General features: G+C 42.3%; 1 protein-coding gene across 3 annotated transcripts in view; it reads left to right on the forward strand.

Moving 5' to 3' along the window:
- Positions 1-16,696: 16,696 nt before the first annotated feature.
- Positions 16,697-18,702, forward strand: part of KLHL15 (kelch like family member 15) — a 33,512-nt gene continuing 31,506 nt past the window's right edge. For 2 of the 3 annotated variants that reach the window (XM_061135842.1, XM_061135840.1), the window contains exon 1: positions 17,205-17,515. The gene's annotated coding sequence lies outside the window, so the exon portion shown is untranslated. Of the gene's footprint in view, positions 16,753-17,204; positions 17,516-18,702 lie in introns of those variants that run through there. The other variant, XM_061135841.1, reaches the window with a different exon arrangement.

Here is an 18,702-nt window from a genome sequence, read left to right on the forward strand (position 1 = left end):
CTTTCACTGCCAGGGCTTGAGTTCAGTCCCTGTTCAGGGAACTAAGATCCCACAAGCTGTGAGGAGAGACCAAAAAAAAAAAAAGGTATACAATTCAGTGACATTTTAGTAAATTTACAGTTGTACAGACAATTCCATGGACAGAGAAGCCTGGTGGGTGACATGTAGTCCATCGGATTGCATAGAGTTGGACACCACAGAGCGACTAACACACAAAGAATTGTGCAACTATCACGCCAATCCAGATTTTGAACATTTCCATCACCTCAAAGAGATCCCTCATGTCAATCCCCTTTGCAGTCAATCCCCATACCCATTTCTAGCCCCAGGCAATCACAAGTAGTCTCTCTCTCTATACTGATTTGCCTTTTCTGGACATTTTATATAAATGGCATCATACAATATGTGGTCTTTTTTCACTCAGCATAAGGATCTTGAGGTTCATCTACGATGTAGCATCTATCAATAGTAGTTCATTCCTTTCTATTGCTCAATATAATTCCATTTCATGGACAGATCTCTTGATTTTTTTCCACTTTTTGGGTGTTGTGAATAATATTTCCACAAACATTTCTGTACAAGTTTTTTATGAAAATATTTTTATTTATCTTGGTAAATATCTACTTGTGCAATTGCTGAGTCCTATGGTAAACCTATGTTAAACATTCTGAGGAACAGCCAAATTTTTCCAAAATGGCTGAACCATTTTACATTCCCACCACCAATATACGAGGTTCCAGTTTCTCCTTACCAATGCCTGATATCGTCTCTTCTTTTTATTATAGACATTCTTGTAGATGTGGTTTTAATGTGCATTTCTCTAATGAATATATTGAGCATCCTTTCATGTACTTAATAACCACTCAAATATCTTCTTTGGTAAAGTATCTATTTAAACCCATTTTAAAATTGGGTTGTTTATCTTATTGAGTTACAAGAGTTCTTTATATATTCTGGATACAAATCCTCATCAAATGCGTGATTTGCAAATGTTTTCTCCCAGTTTGTGGCTTGTCTTTTCGTTTTCTTAATGGTATCTTTGAAGAACAAAAATTTCTACCTTTGATGAAATCCAATTTATTTCTTTTATGAATCTTGCTTTGGGTGTCAAATTTAATAACCCTTTGCCTAACCCAAAGTGATGAATACTTACTCCTATGTTTTCTTCTTAAAGGTTTATGGTTTCAGTTATTACCTTCCAGATATATGATCTATTTTGAGTTAATTTTTGTGTATAGTGTGAGGTAAGAGTTTAACTCCATATTTTTGCATGTAGATAGCCAATTGTACCAGCACTGTATACTAAAAAGACAATCCTTTCCCTATGGAATTGTCTTGGCATGTTTGTCAAAAATAAATTTGACCATAAAAATGCTTATTTCTGGACTCTCAGTTCTGTTCCATTGATGTACATGTCTATTCTTATGTCAGTACTACAATGTCTTGACTTCTGTAGTCATATAGTACATTTTTAACTATGTTCTTTTTCACAACTGGTTTGGCTCTCCTGGACCCTTTGAATTTCCATGTAAATTTCAGGATCAGCTCATCAGTTCCTGCAATAAAGTTTGCTGGGTTTTTGATAGGGATTGTTTTATTTTGGGGGTGGATTATATCCTTTTATTCCTTTGGAAACTCTCGTCTTCCTAAATACCCCCCAAACTCTTAGTGTATATTTCCTAGTAATAATTACTGTGTACTGGGCATGGTGCTGAGTGGTTTGCAGTCATTTCTGCATTTGTTCCTTACAATTACCCTTGGAAATTTTCTATATCCTTAGAAAGGTGAAAAAAAGTTTTTGATGTGTACAATGACATTTATTTTTCCACAAACATTTTCTGGCCTCTATGGCAGCATGGACAGTAGTAAGCAAGCAGGTTCTGGAATCAGAACAGTTCAAATTTTAACTTCTTCATTTTCCATCTATGTAAATTTAAATCAGGTACTAGCTACTCTGGGCTTCCCACATGGCGCAGGTGGTAAAGAATCCACCTGCCAATGTAAGACAGGTCAGTTCGACCCCTAGGTTGGGAAGATCCCCTGGAGAAGGAAATGGCAACCCATTCCAGTATTCTTGCCTGGGAAATCCCATGGATGGAGGAGCCTGGTGGGCTACAGCCCATGGGGTTGCAAAAGTCAAACACAACTGCACGCATGCACTAGGCACTAGCTACTCTGTCAGCAACTTAATCTGTAACAAAGGGCTAGAAATAGTATTGACCTCAAAAAGGAGTAAATGAGTAAATACATCAAACATTTGACAAAAGTAAGCAAGTAATACTTGGTAGGTGTTAAGAAGTCATGTATACCAGATTTTACTCATGACCTTCTTTGTCAGGAACCCTGGAGTAACTGACTAGAGCAAGGGTTAAAAGGAAATGAAATCGCAGTATGAACTGAGCATCGTCTTACTAATGATCAATATCTTTCCTCTGAATATTTGCTTGTTTATCTTCACTTCCGTCTTTGTGCTATCACATAGAAAGGTACAAGTGACATGTACTGCTATATTTAAAATAGATAATCAACAAGGATCTATTGTATAGCATAGGGAACTCTGCCCAGTATTCTGGTAATAACCTAGATGGGAAAAGAATTTGAAATACATACATGTCTATGTATAACCAATCACTTTTCTGTACATCTAAAACTAACACAAGATTGTTAATCAACTATACTCCAATATAAAATAAATTTTTTTTAATTAATTGCCCTAAGGCATTAAGCAAAGCAGTGGGGGATCTAGGATTTGAATCCACGCAGTCAGACCCAGAACCCACATGTTGAAGCATCATGCTGCAAGTCTCCTGCATGGCTGTCTGGTGAAGCTGACCCAAATGCCACAAGCACATGTTGTTTGCTTGTATAAGGAGAATACTTCTGATAGGAATTGCTGTGTGTGTGTGTCTCAGTTGAGTCTGACCCTGTGACCCCATGGACTGTGTAGCCTGTCAGGCTTCTTCGTCTATGGAATTCTCCAGGCAAGAATACTGGAGAGGGTTGCCATTTCTTACTTCAGGGGATTGTTTTAAATCTGTAGGTAAGTTTGAAGAGAACCACCATCCTCTTGACCTTGAGACTTCCATTCCCAGAGAGCCATCTAGCCCCACCTAAATGGCCCTCCCCGGTCACGCTTCCAGGACAGTGGGACTCTCAGCCTTCCTCTCAGCCAGGCCTAGGTCCTGGTTGTTCACCAGCTTCCACTCCAGCTACCCCCGCCCCAAGCAGAAGAGGCCAAACTAACTTACTCAAGTCCCTACGTGCCCTGTATGGACAAAGATATTTTGTCCTGAGACAGCTATGCAATCGCTGTTGGTTTTTTTTTTTTTTTCCAAAGAACTTAGAACCAATAAATAACCTCAGAGCCGAGATTCAATCTCGTCTCTATCCTTAACCACAGTCCCCAAACCCTAAAGCTGTGCTTCTGGCAACAGTCATTACTGGAGACTTTTCTTCACTTCTTTCATCAAGCAAACACCATATAGCAGCTTTTCATTGCTCCCACTCACTCACTTCGGACGTGAATGTGTGTGTGTGTGTGTGTGTGTGTGTGTGTGTGTGTGTGTGTGTGTATGCACATCTACTGAAATGCAGGACTGGTGAATATGTGGCTTGTATCCTGAGGCTTCTGAAGTATACTGCTGCTTTTCACTAATTCATAAAGAAGATAAAAAAGATTAACTTTAGGAAAAGGGTTCGTTCTTTTTAACATTTTCATTTACAAAGAGGCATTGTCTGTACTGTGTTTCAAAGTAAATACATTTCATTAAAATGATGACATTAATTTTATCTTTGCTTGATAGTGGATGTTTAACAAGTTACAGTACTTTTCTAGCTAGACTAGCATATCACACTCTTTGTTTTTACTCATCACCCTGGCTACTCTCTACCTTTGCCTGGATGACTCCTGGTGCTCCAGACCCCAGACCTTGCTCTATTTCCCCTCAGTCCCTTGGTAATCTCCCAAACACGTCATGAATATTTGGCTTCCATGCTGAGGCTTCTGAAACAGTGTTATTATTCACTGGTTTGTAAGGAACACAAAAGTGATTAATTTTTTGAAAAGTTTATTCTTTTTCATGTTTTCATTTTCAAGAGGGCCTTGTCAACACTGTATTTCAAGGTAAATATGTTCAGTTAAAATGGACCTAGAGATTGTCATAATGAGTGAAGTAGGTCAGACAGAAAAAGACAAATATCACGAGATCAATTGCTTATATGTGGAATGGTACAAATGAACTTATTTACAAAATAGAAATAGAGTCACAAATGTGGAAAACAAACTTACAGTTCCCAAGGGGGTTTGAAGGAGGAGACAGGGATAAACTGGGAGATTGGGGTTGATACACACACACGACTATATATAAAAGAGATAACTAAAAGAACCTACCGTATAGCACAGGGAGCTCTAGTCAATACCCTGTAATGACCTGTATGGGAAAAGAATCTAAAAAAGTGAATATATGTATAATGGATTCATTTTGCTGTACAGCAGAAATGAACACAACATTGTAAATCAACTGCTACAACAAAAATTAATTTAAAAATGGCGACATTCACTGTACTTGATGGTGGACGTTTAGCAATTTATGGTACCTGTCTCTATAGCTCGCAGTGTACCACACTTTAGTCTCCGAGACCAGATCCCAAAGTTCTCCTGGATAGCTCCCTACCCTTGGCATGTCTCAGGTTCTACTCCTTGCACCTTCTCCTTTCTCCCCCATTCCCTTCAAACCTGCTCTTTCTTGAAGTCTTCCAGATGTCAGGAAATGAAAATTTCACCCTTCTTTGCAACCTCTTTTTCCTTTGTCCCTACATCCAGGAAATTCTGTTGGCTCCACCTTCAAGAACATTTACAGAGTCTGGTCAGTTCTCATGTCTCCACTGTGGCTCCCACTTCACTCCATTGTCAGAATATTCTCCTTACCTATCTCCCTGCTTCCACACTTGTTTGCCTAATTCTTTTTTTAACTGACCACTTTGTGTGTGTGTGTGTGTTATCTTCCAGTGTTTCTCCCCCCTTTCCGTTTTATTGAGATGTAACTGACTTACAGCACTATTTAAGTTTAAAGTATACAGGATAATGACTTGACTTACATATATTGTGAAATGATTACCACAGTAAGTCTAGTTTAACATCCATCACCTCATACAGATATAAGGGGGAAAAAAGAAAAAAATACTTTTTTCCTTGTGATGAGAACTTTTAGAATCTATTCTTTAAGTAACTTTCAAATATACCATACAACAGTGTTAACTATAGTTGTCACATTGAATATTACATTACGCCTAAGTTCTATTTTTCACACAACAGCCTGAGTATTAATCATATTATTCCTCTTCTCAAAACCTTCCAGTGGTTCGTAATTTCTCAAAAGGCCAAAGACCAAAGGCTTTATAATGACCAAAAAGGCTTTACACAGCCTGGTCCCTTATCTCCTTCAAGTCAAGGCTAAAATGACTATCCAATCATCCTAGTTAAAAAGGAAACACCTCTCCTCCTTGACACCCCTCATCTCTTTATCCTGCTCTGTTATTTCCTGTATGGTCACATTCTAAGAGATCATATAATTATAATTTGCTTATTTGTTTATTGCCTGACTTATGTAGTCTATTAAGAGGGTAAGCATTTTCATGCATGTGTCACTGATAGAACTGCAGTGCTTAGAACAGGACTTTGTATATAGTAGGCACTCATACACAGAAGAACTGTACACAAAAGGTCTTAATGACCCAGATAACCACGATGGTGTGGCTACTCACCCAGAGCCAGACATTCTGGAGTGTGAAGTCAAGTGGGCCTCAGGAAGCATCACTACAAACAAAGCTAGTGGAGGTGATGGAATTCCAGCTGAGCTATTTCAAATCCTAAAAGATGATGCTGTGAAAGTGCTGTATTCAATATGCCAGCAAATTTGGAAAACTCAGCAGTGGCCACAGGACTGGAAAAGGTCAGTTTTCATTCCAATCCCAAAGAAAGGCAATGCCAAACAACACCCATACTACCATACAATTGTCCTCATTTCACATGCTAGCAAGGTGATGCTCAAAATCTTTCAAGGGCTAGGCTTCAACAGTACGTGAACTGAGAATTTCTAGATGTTCAAGCTGGATTTAGAAAAGGCAGAGGAACCAGAGATCAAACTGCTAACATCTTCTGGATCATAGAAAAAGCAAGGGAATTAAAAAAAATCTATTTCTGCTTTATTGACTATACTAAAGCCTTTGACTGTGTGGATCACAACAAACTGTGGAAAACTTTTAAAGAGATGGGAACGCCAGACCATCTTACCTGTCTCCTGAGAAATCTGTATGCAGGACAAGAAGAAACAGTTAGAACTGGACATGGAACAACGGACTAGTTCAAAATTGGGAAAGAAGTACCTCAAGGCAGTATTTTGTCAACCTGCTTATTTAATTTATATATATATATATAAATATATTTTAATATATATTTATATATTTTGATATATATTTTATATTTTAATATATTTTAATATATTTATATATATTTTAATATATATAAATATATATTAATATATATTTATATATAATTATATAAAATTTATATATAATATATATTTATGTTTATATATTATATATTTATATATATTTATATTAATACATATAGTATATATTATGTTATATATTATGTATATATATGTTATATATGTGTTATATATTATTTATATGTTTATATATTTATTATATATTTATATACAATATATATTTATACATTATAAATATATATTATATATATATAAATTACATATTATATATTACATCATGTGAAATGCTGGGCTGGATGACTCACAAGCTGGAATCAAGACTGTCAACAGGAGAAATATCAATAACCTCAGAAAGGCAGATGATACCGCTTCAATGGCAGAAAGCAAAAAGGAACTAAAGAGCCTCTTGAGGGTGAAAGAGGAGAGTGAAAAAGCTGGTTGAAAACTCAACATTAAAAAAATGAAGATCATGGCATCCAGTCCCATCACTTCATGGCAAATAGAAGGGGTAAAAGTGGAAACAGTGACAGATTTTATTTCCTTGGGCTCCAAAACCACTGTGGACGGTGACTGCAACCACAAAATTAAAAGTGCTCCTTGGAAGAAAAGCTATAACAAACTTAGACAGTGTATTCAAAAGCAGAGACATCACTTTGCCAACAAAGGTACATATAGTCAAAGCTATGGTTTTTTTCTAGTAGTCACATACAGATGTCCAAGTTGGACCATAAAGAAGTGCTGAAGAATTGATACTTTTGAATTGTGATCTTGAAGAAGACTCTTGAGAGTCCCTTGGATAGAAAGGAGATCAAACCAGTCAACCTTAAAGGAAATCAACCCTGACTATTTGTTGGAAGGACTGATGCTGAAGCTGAAGCTCCACTACTTTTGCACACCTGATGTGAAGAGCTGACTCACTGGAAGATCCTGATGCTGGGAAAGATTGAGGCCGAGAGGAGAAGTGGGTGACAGAGAGGATAAGACGGTCAGAAAGAAAGTCAAGTCACTCAGTTGTGTCCGACTCTGTGACTCCATGGACTGTAGCCTGCCAGACTCCTCTGTCCATGGAATTTTCCAGGCAAGGATACTGGAGTGGGTTGCCATTTCCTTCTCCAGGGGATCTTCCCAACCCAGGGATTGAACTTGGATCTCCTGCACTGCAGGCAGCCTCTTTACCGTCTGAGCCACCAGGGAGATGGTTAGATGGCATCACTAACTCAATGGACATGAGTCTGAGGAAACTCCAGGAGATAGTGAAGGACACGGAAGCCTGGCGAGCTGCAGTCCATGAGGTCATAGAGAGTCGGATGCAACTTAGAGACCGAACAACAAAGGCACTCATAAATATTTATGGCATGAATAAGTAAATGAGTATAGTAGATTATAAGTGAACAATTTATTTAATTAACTACGAGTAAAAATGCAACAGTGTGAAGATCATTTAATATGTTAATTAGTATAATAACATAATGGTCTTCCCAGGTGGCTCAGTTGGTAAAGAATCTGCCTGCCAATATAGGAGACCCAAGAGACATGGGTTTGTTCCCTGGATCAGGAAGATCCCTGGGAGAAGGAAATGGCAAACCACTCCAGCACTCTTGCCTGGAAAATTCCATGGACAGAGGAGCCTGGTGGGCTACAGTCCATGTGGTCGCAAAGAGTTGGACAGGACTGAGTAACTGAGGACACATAATAACATAATACAGTGCAGAGAGCATGAGCTAAGAGGTGACACCGGAGGGAAGAAGCCCTGACTGCCAAGGTCTACACATGCCAGCCCTCCTGAGTTTTGCTTCTTTTCCCTCTCCCCTTCATGTCCTATTGTGACTCTACTAAATTTTTGGCGGTTCTCTAAATAAAGGTACCTGGCTGACTCTTTCAGGCCTGGAAGGCACTGCCCTATGGGTGTCCTTTACCCATTTCCTTTTCCCCTTTCCTCCTTCCCTTTGGACGGTACTTAGCAATCACTGCCTCTGAGTAGCCTTGCTTGACCCGCTGAACCCTAGACTGTATCTTCTCATTTGTGATTGCACACACAGCACCCATGCTGTCTAAACCTGTCACCATGTGTTGCTGCTGCTGCTGCTGCTAAGTCGCTTCAGTCATGTCCAACTGTGCAACCCCATAGATGGCAGCCCACCAGGCTCCCCCATCCCCGGGATTCTCCAGGCGAGAACACTGGAGTGGGTTGCCATTTCCTTCTCCAGCGCATGAAAGGGAAAAGCGAAAGTGAAGTCGCTCAGTCGTGTCCGACTCCTAGCGACCCCATGGACTGCAGCCTACCAGGCTCCTCCGTCCATGGGATTTTCCAGGCAAGAGTACTGGAGTGGGGTGCCATTGCCTTCTCCACACCATGTGTTAGGGACTCTGAAACCAAACCTGAATAGTTTTGAACCCCTTTTAGCTGACCACAGGTGCAAAGCGGTTCCTCTAACAACTGCCAGCAGAGAACTGTTTGCTAGGGCTTTAAGGATGGAAGTGAAATATGAAGAAGCATTGGGTTTCTGGAAGGATCACAGTGTTGAGTCTTCTTGACTATAAAGATATACATTATCACTTCATTTTCCTTTCGGTGGTGCGGTGGCTCCCCATGTTGGCGAAATGACACACGTGTAAACATTTTGGACACAGTTTCATGAAGGGAGGGCCTTTGGAAGGGTCTTTGCCTCTTTTCGCGTTCACAACCCTTCTGGATTTCATATTCTCCTGGCTGGGCCCAGGGGATGGGTCTGGGGGCTCATGAGATTTGGGAAGAGAGATGGGAGAAACTACTGATATGTTTAACAATGGGTTCACACCAAATAGTCCAGATCTGACTTTGAGATGATCAAAGAGAACATCCCTGTGCAAGGATTTCTAGAACCTGTGACCTGTTTTTAAAGAGACTGAAGTTTCTTTGTGAAGGCTTTAGGCTTTTGCTTTCCTAGGGAAGTGCAGGGAAAATTAAGTTTCTGTGTCATGCACTGAGGAAACCAGAATTGAAAGAGACACATGTACCCCAGTGTTCATCGTAGCACTGTTTATAATAGCCAGGACATGGAAGCAACCTAGATGTCCATAGGCAGACGAATGGATAAGGAAGCTGTGGTACATATACACAATGGAATATCACTCAGCCATTAAAAAGAATACATTTGAATCAGTTCTAAGGAGGTGGATGAAACTGAGGCTATTATACAGAGTGAAGTAAGCCAGAAAGAAAAACACCAATACAGTATACTAATGCATATATATGGAATTTAGAAAGATGGTAATGATAACCCTGTCTGTGAGACAGCAAGAGAGACACAGATGTACTGAACAGTCTTTTGGACTCTGGGGGAGAGGGTGAGGGCGGGATGACATGGGAGAATGGCATTGAAACATGCAAATTATCATATGTGAAACGAATTGCCAGTCCAGGTTCGATGCATGATACAGGGTGCTCGGGGCTGGTGCACTGGGATGACCCAGAGGGATGGGATGGGGAGGGAGGTGGGAGGGGGATTCAGGATGGGGAACACATGTATACCCATGGTGGAGTCAAGTCAATGTATGGAAAAACCAATACAATCTTGTAAAGTAAAATAAATAAATAAATTAACTAAAAAAAAAAATGTGTGTGTCATGAAGTGCAAGGAAAGATTTGGAGAAATGTGGAGAGGTGGTGACAGACCAGAAGGCCAGAAGTAATACGAGAGAAGGTAAGGAGAGCCATTCCAAGTGACAGCTGACCAGTGATAACCGAGATGGGGAAACATTAACCAGAGTCCTCCAACGTTCATGAAAACACCAATTTCCTATTAGTCACACAACATAAAGATTCAAGTTATTCTATTTGGCTGTTAAAACAACAAACTGTCAAGGCTGGAAAATCTGGGGATCCTCAGATTGCACGTTAAAGGCTCCATCTGGGTTAGGGCCTCCCAGGGGTACCTAGTGGTAAAGAATCCGCCTGCCAATGCAGGGGATAGAAGAGAGGAGGGTTCAGTCCCGGGGTTGGGAAGATCCCCTGGAGGAGGGCATGGCAACCCACTCCAGTATTCTTGCCTGGAGAATCCCATGGACAGAGGAGCCTGGTGGGCTACAGTCCATAGGATCATAAAGAGGACACAACTGAGCAACTTAGTACTCATCTGGGATAGTGACCAGGAAATAATGCTCAGGGCAAGAGCCACCAACCTGTTGAATGGGTCAGTGTACAGGTCTTGGTGTGGACCCACAGAAGAAGTTTGTGTGGATTTGGGGGATACTGGTGAGACCTGAAGGACTGAGATAGACTGGATCTCACAAGTTACCTCTTCAGGGGAACCCCTGAAGAGCTATGGAGTGCTTGGCAAAAGTTTTCAAGAGGAAAGAAAACGCATGTGCAGCTTTATTAGGTTTTCCTGAGGGTGTAACTCTGATTCCCTGAGACTGGGGTGGAGGTTAGTTACATGAAAAGTGATTACCAAGATATTTACTGCAGACTCTAGATTTCTGAAAAGCCTCAATTTATTTAAATAAAAAGAGAGACAGAGAGAGACACGGAGGGACTTCCCTGGTGGTCCAGTGGCTAAAACTCTGAGCTCCCAATGCAGAGGGCCTAGGTTTGATCCCTGGTCAGGGAGAATGGCAAACCACTTCAGCATTCTTGCCTTGAGATCCCCATGAACAGTACAAAAAGGCAAAAAGATATGACACTGAAAGATGAACTCTGCAGGTTGGTAGGTGCCCAATATGCTACTAGAGAAGAGCAGAGAAATAGCTGCAAAAGGAACAAAGAGGCTGAGCCAAAGCAGAAACAACGCCCAGCTGCATATGTATCTGGTGGTGAAAGTAAAGTCTGATGCTCTAAAGAAAAATATTGCATAGAAACCTGGAATGTTAGATCCATGAATCAAGGTAAATTGGAAGTGGTCAAACAGGAGATGGCAAGAGTGAACAATGGCATTTTAGGAATCAGTGAACTAAAATGGACAGGAATGGGATTCTTTAATTCAGATGACTATTATATCTACTACTGTGGGAAAGAATCCCTTAGAAGAAATGGAGTAGCCTGTATAGTCAACAAGAGTCTGAAATGCAGTACTTGGGTGCAATCTCAAAACTGACAGAATGATCTGCTTGTTTCCAAGGCAACCCATTCAATTACACAGTAATCCAAGTCTATGCCCCAACCACTAATGCCAAAGAAGTTGAAGTTGAACAGTTCTATGAGGACCTACAAGACCTTCTAGAACTAACACCAAAAAAAGATGTCCTTTTCATCATAGGGGACTGGAATGCAAAAGTAGGAAGTCAAGAGATACCTGGAGTAACAGGCAAGTTTGGCCTGGGAGTACAAAATGAAGTAAGGCAAAGGCTAACAGAGTTTTGCCAAGAGAACGCACTGGTCATAGCAAATACCCTCTTCTAACAACACAAGAGATGACTCTACACATGGACATCACCAGATGGTCAACACCAAAATCAGACTGATTATATTCTTTGCAGCCGAAGATGGAGAAGCTCTATAAAGTCAGCAAAAGCAAGACCAGGAGCTGACTGCAGCTCAGATCATGAACTCCTTACTGCCAAATTCAGACTGAAATTGAAGAAAGTAGGGAAAACCACTAGACCATTCAGGTATGACCTAAATCAAATCCCTTACAATTATACAGTGGAAGTGACAAATAGATTCAAGGTATTAGATCTGATAGACAGAATGACTGAAGAACTATGGACGGAGGCTTGTAACACTGTACAGGAGACAGTGATCAAAACCATCCCCAAGAAAAAGAAATGCAAAATGGTTGTCTGAGGAGGCCTTACAAATAGCTGAGAAAAGAAGAGAATTGACAGACAAAGGAGAAAAGGAGAGATATACCCATCTGAATGCAGAGTTCCAAAGAATAGCAAGGAGAGATGAGAAAGCCTTCCTCAGTGATCAATGCAAAGAAATAGAGGAAAACAATAGAATGGGAAAGACTAGAAATCTCTTCAAGAAAATTAGAGACACCAAGGGACATTTCATGCAAAGATGGGCACAATAAAGGACAGAAACAGTAAGGACCTAACAGAAGCAGAAGATATTATGAAGAGGTGGCAAGAATACACAGAAGAACTTTACAAAAAGATCTTAATGACCTGAATAACCACAGTGGTGTGATCCGTCACCTAGAGCCAAATACCTTGGACTGCGAAGTCAAGTGGGCCTTAGGAAGCATCACTATGAACAAAGCTAGTGGAAGTGATAGAATTCCAGCTGAGCTATTTCAAATCCTAAAAGATGATGCTGTCAAAGTGCTGCACTCAATATGTCAGCAAATTTGGAAAACTCAGCAGTGGCCACAGCACTGGAAAAAGGTCAGTTTTTATTCCAATCCCAAAGAAAGGCAACGCCAAACAACGTCCATATTACCATACAATTGCACTCATTTCACATGCTAGCAAGGTAATGCTCAAAATCCTTCAAGGGCTAGGCTTCAACAGTATGTGAACTGAGAAATTCCAGATACACAAGCTGGATTTAGAAGAAGCAGAGGAACCAGAGATCAAATTGTCAACACCTATTAGATCACAGAAAAAGCAAGAGGATTTCAGAAAAACATCTACTTCTGCTTCACTGACTATGATAAAGCTTTCAATTATGTGGATCACAACAAACTATGAAACATTCTTAAAGAGATAGAATACCAGACCATTTTACCTCTCTCCTGAGAAACCTGTATGCAGGTCAAGAAGTAACAGTCAGAACCGGACATGGAACAACAGACTGGTTCCAAATCGGGAAAGGAGTACCTGAAGGCTGTATATTGTCACCCTGCTTATTTAACTTCTATGCAGAGTACATCACGAGAAATGCTGGGCTGGAGGAAGCTCAAGCTGGAATCAAGATTGCCAGGAGATATATCAATAACCTCAGATATGCAGATGACACTACCCCTATGGCAGAAAGGGAAGAGGAACTAAAGAGCCTCTTGATGAAGGTGAAAGAGGAGAGTGAAAAAGCTGGCTTAAAGCTCAACATTAAAAAAACTAAGATCATGGCATCCAGTCCCATCACCTCACAGCAAATAGATGGGGAAACAATGGCAACCGTGACAGATTCTATTTTTGTGGGCTCCAAAATCACTGTGGATGGTGACTGCAGCCATGAAATTAAAAGACAATTGCTCCTTGGAAGGAAATCTATGACAAACCTAGACAGCGTATTAAAAATCAGAGACATTACTTTGCCAGTAAAGGTCCATATAGTCAAAGCTATCGATTTGCCAGTAGTCATGTATGGATGTGATAGTTGGACCATAAAGAAGGCTGGGCACTGAAAAATTGATGCTTTCAAACTGTGTTAGAGAAGACTCTTGAGAGTCCCTTTGATCAAACCAGTCAATCATAAAGGAAATCAGTCCTGAACATTCACTGGAAGGACTGATGCTGACGTTGAAACTCCAATACTTAGGCCACCTGATGTAAAGAGCGGACTCATTAGAAAAGACCCTGATGCTGGGAAAGATTGAGGGCAAGAGGAAAAGTGGCTGACAGAGGACAAGATGGTTGGATGGCATCACTAACTCAATGGACATGAGTTTGAGCAAACTACGGGATATGGTGAAGGACAGGGAAACCTGGAGTGCTGCAGGCCATGGGGTTGCAAAGAGTCAGACACAACTGAGTAACTGAACAACAGGGAACTAGATCTCACACGTGTTGACTAAGAGTTTACATGCCGCAGCTAAAGATCCCGCATGCCACAACGGAGATCCCTCAAGCCGCAACTAAGACCAGCACAGCCAAATAAGTAAATAAAAATTAAAAGACCCTTTAAAAAATGATGGAGAGGAGGGGTTATAGTGGATATACAGTAACCTAAATCCTCAGAATCCCTGGCTGGGAACTTCCTTCCAACTTCCCTACCACTCCCAGCCCCAAGCCTCTAGCATGCTTCGGGACTGCTAGATACCTGGGTTGAGGACTGTATTCTTACAAAGTAAGCCAGCCAGCTAGGAAAAGCAGCTTTCACTTCCCCCATGGGGCTCTATCAGTGTGAAAGATGCCCTCAAGGCATTCAGGAGCTCCTATTACTTTCCAGTGAGAAAAAGAACTGAAGACAGGAATTACCTGGAGGAGTTAATTTAAAAGATGTGGTTTTACTTTGGTTGGTCTCTTAGAAGCGGAATGCTTCTTATTATACCAAGACCTTTCCATAAAACACTCACTTTTTTAAATGTATTATGCTTCTTTTTTTTAAATTTTGTTTAAAAACACATTTTAATTTTTTTAAAAAACACATTTTAAAAAGTGGTAGTGAGGGAGGCATCTGTGAGTGAAGATAACTTTTTCCCCCCAGGGGTGGGCTCTACATAGTAAATATATATATATATATTTTGTTTGTTTGTTTGTTTGTTTGTTTTTTACATAGTAAATATAAAGATTGGTGGAAAGACATGACTCAGTTTCAGAAACTATACACATACACATTTTGGACTTGATGAAATTTCACAAATGAAACCATGAAATATCATAATAAGGACTGTACTGATGGGGCTTCCCTGCTGATCCAGTGGTTAAGAATCTGCCTTGCAGTGCAAGAGATACAGGTTCGGTCCCTGGTCCCTGAAGATCCCACATACCTCAGAGCAACTAAGCCCATATGCCACAACTACTGAGCCTGTGCTCTAGAGGCCGAGAACACATCAGCTACTGAAGCCCCTGCGCCCTAGGGCGGATGCTCCACAACAAGAGAGGCCATTGCAATGAAAAGCCTGTATATGCAAGGAAGAGTAGCCCCCGCTTGCCGAAACTAGAGAAAGCCCACGCGACAAAGAAGACCCAGCACAGCCAAAAATAAATAAATAAATCTTAAAAATAAAAAAAGGAGTGTGTGGAAGACAACAGCTCATGATGTCACCCACTGCAGTTATATGGACACCTGCTACTCAGAATACAGATACATTTCAGTTCCCGCTTGAATAAGGAACAGAAGTCTCTCTCCGACAGGTCAGTGCGACTCCGTAATGCATAGTTTAAAATGTATGTCTGTTAGCTAATGTGCAAAAATCAAAATCCAGCGCTTTTGGATGTGCAAAGTTGAATCTATGCCGTTTTAAAGTTATTTTATGACTTACAGTTTTTAAAAACTGGTTTTATACTTTAAATTGGAAAAGGGACGCGTATTTCCCTATTTTCAAAAGATGAGAGTGATTCTCTTCTTTTTTCCCACGAAGTAGACTACTTCAGCAAAATGGTACACCGTGTGCTATTCTGGCCTCTTGGGAAACATGACATATTCAAGTTTGCTAGAAAGAGATTAATGATCGCTTTCAGCCATACATCTCACTGTGACTTCTTCGGGATATTTATTGATCTGAAGAGAAAATGGCGGCGGGGGGTGGGGGTAAGAGAAATTTCTGTTTAGGATCAGATATGGGCAATGGATGAGTTAAGGTTAACTGTAGAACCACTGGCTTCCAACTGTGTTTTTCTGTCATCACACTTTTCCCACATAAGAGATTTCACAACAATAAATTTACAAAACAGTCCTGTAATGCAGTTTTAAATTATTAAATCAAGAGAAGGCGGTATGTAAAAAGCATGAGCTACACCTCTAGAGCCGATTTGTCAGAAACGAACAACAACCTTAAAATCACTGCTCTCTGAATGTTCGTTCTTGCCTTCTATTTTGACGCAAATAGAAACAGAACAGCATTTTTAGATCCGGCATTTCTGTGTGGTGCAGACATGCCGGCTTCTATGAATTTTCTCACCTCTGGGAAATGTACTTCTGAACCGTGTAACTGTTGTGCAACTAGCCAAGTGGAACTATGACGCAACAGTCCGCTGCAAGTTGCCTTGAAAACAATGATGTCATTTGGCGCAGATGTAGTCACGTTTATAACACAGGTAGATACCGCAAAGCATCCTCCATATCATCCCTGAGTCCCCCACCCCCACCGTGTGCAAGACGCAAAAAGGCATTTTCCGGGTTTCCTAACCCTCAACTTGTGGACGGTGGGCGCACCGCTCGTGCAAGTGAAGTGGGACCGCGGCGAGGTTAGTGGGCCACTGCCGAGAGTTCGCAGCCCCGACGGCAAAGCCGCGTTGGGCCGGGCCCACGGCCTCAGCGCCGACCGCTTTATTCCCTCCGTGAGGCCCGCTGGCGCGGCGGGTAGAACGTGGGGCCCCGCGGGCGTGGGACAGCCCTGCCCCCACCCCGCTCCCACACCCGCTCCCGCTCCCGCGGCGCCGGAAGTGACGCGCGCTGGCTGAAAGATGGCGGCATTGGCGCTCGACCAGGGGGAAGGTAAACACCCTCCAGGCCGCTGCCCGCGCGCGGGCCCCCTCGAGGCGCCGGCGGGGGCCGAGGGTGCCTCCCGGGCCTGCGTTCCAACTCTCGGCTCCCCACCCTTCGACCGCCCTACCCGCGTGGCAGGCTTCCGCGTTGTAAGACGGCGCACGGGGCCCCCTGCCGGCGGGTCCCGCCTCCCTGGGCGGGCCCCGGGCGGCTCCCGCGGCCCGCAGGGGGCGCGCGGCCCGGAGCGGCCCCTGGCTCGTGGCCCCGCAAGCTCCTCCCTTTTCCCGCCCCTTTCCCGCCTTCCTCCACCCCCGGCGTGGGTGATCCTGAGGCTCCGCGCGCTCTGGGGCAGAAGCCCGGAGACGCCGTCGTCGACGTCTTCACCGCCGGTGCTTCTGCTAACCGCGGCCCCCCAGCCCCTCTCCCCGCCCGAGGCCCCGCGTCGGCCCTCCCGCCGAACCCCGCCGGGCGCTGCGAAGCCCCTGGCGTTGGCAAGGCCGGCCCCGGCCCCGACGCCGCTCCGCCTCGCCCGACTGTCTCGAATCTCTCCTCAGTGCTGTCTTCTTTCCCAGGACTGGTTTCGTGGGGGCCGCAGGCGCGCAGTCTCGCCCCCCGCCAGAGCGCCCCGGCTCGGCCCGGGAGCGGCTTCTTGTAGACGTTCGAGGAGCCTGCCGAGTGCCGTCCCGGCGCCCGACCGCCCACCGTCCGGCCCGTTGGCCCGCTTCTTCCTGATGCAGACTGCCGTCCACTAGAGGCTGGACAGACCCCCGAGGTGCGTAGCCGCCCCTGGCCCTCCGGCCTGCGGGAGCCCGGGCTTCGTCCGCGGCTCCGCGCTAGGCTCGGATTCGATAGCCCCTCTGCACTGACCCCAGTCGCACATTTGGTTGACGCCGGGATCTAATTTGTCTTTGAGTTTACTTAGATTGTTTGAAATCTTATTTTTTTTCCCAAGGAGAAAAAAAAAAAAAAGGAAGAAGCATAATTCAGCCATTTTTTGCAGCACACAGCTGCAGGTACCATGATTATTTTCTCCCTATCCTGCTCCTTCCCTTTAAAAATGCTATTTTTGCCTGAAATAGAACTATGCGAAATGCGAGGCATAAAACGCGGAATCAGAAGGTCTGGGTTCGACTAGGTGACTCTGAGAAAATAGCTTACCGAACCTGGGTTTCTTATCTATGAAATCGAGTCGGTAATAGCCACATCACAGGGGAGTGAGGACTGTATGAGGTCATATATGTGAAAATAATCCGTAGCTGTAAAGTGTTGTAAAAATGCAAGGCAATTTTTAAAGTAACCTTTGCCAGAGTGGTGAATGTTGTAGTGGCTAACTGTTGCTGCCTCTTTTTTCCTATATTATAAGTATAAGCGATAAGGACGGAAATTAGTAAAGCACTGCTCTGAATCGATTAGATATAGTCACGTTGCTTGGCCTTCTTCCTCCGAAATGCTAACTGCTTATTTAAATAACGGTATTCTTTAATTCAAATTTAACGTTTCTGAGGTGCTTTGCTTTTCATTTTTCTAGGCCGCTTATGCCCTTTTGCTTACTCGGAATATTAAACACCTTGCATTTGTTGAGTCTTTTCTATTTTTCGAATTTACATTTTTCTTTTCAAGATTAATATCTTGATAAAATTGTCATTTGGAAAATGCTGTTAAGATATATACCTTAATTTTTACTGCTTATTTTTCATATCTAGGAAACAAGATGCCTGAATATCTCTACTAATTTGAAAATTGTTTTTGGAGAGCTTATACATGCATTCGGATTTCTGTAACTAATAGATCTAGAAATGTATAGAAAAATCTCAGCTTTTTGACACTTAATGTAGTGTTTATGTAATTTAATTCTTTTTTTATTCATCACCACACTTAGTTGGTGCTTAAAATCAGTTTTTCTATGGTAAGGGATGTTAATTTGCACTTTTTATTGCTGATTAGCTTGGGGGAGATAAT

This window comes from Dama dama, chromosome X, assembly GCF_033118175.1.
Source record: "Dama dama isolate Ldn47 chromosome X, ASM3311817v1, whole genome shotgun sequence".
In the NCBI taxonomy this organism is placed as follows: Eukaryota; Metazoa; Chordata; class Mammalia; order Artiodactyla; family Cervidae; genus Dama; species Dama dama.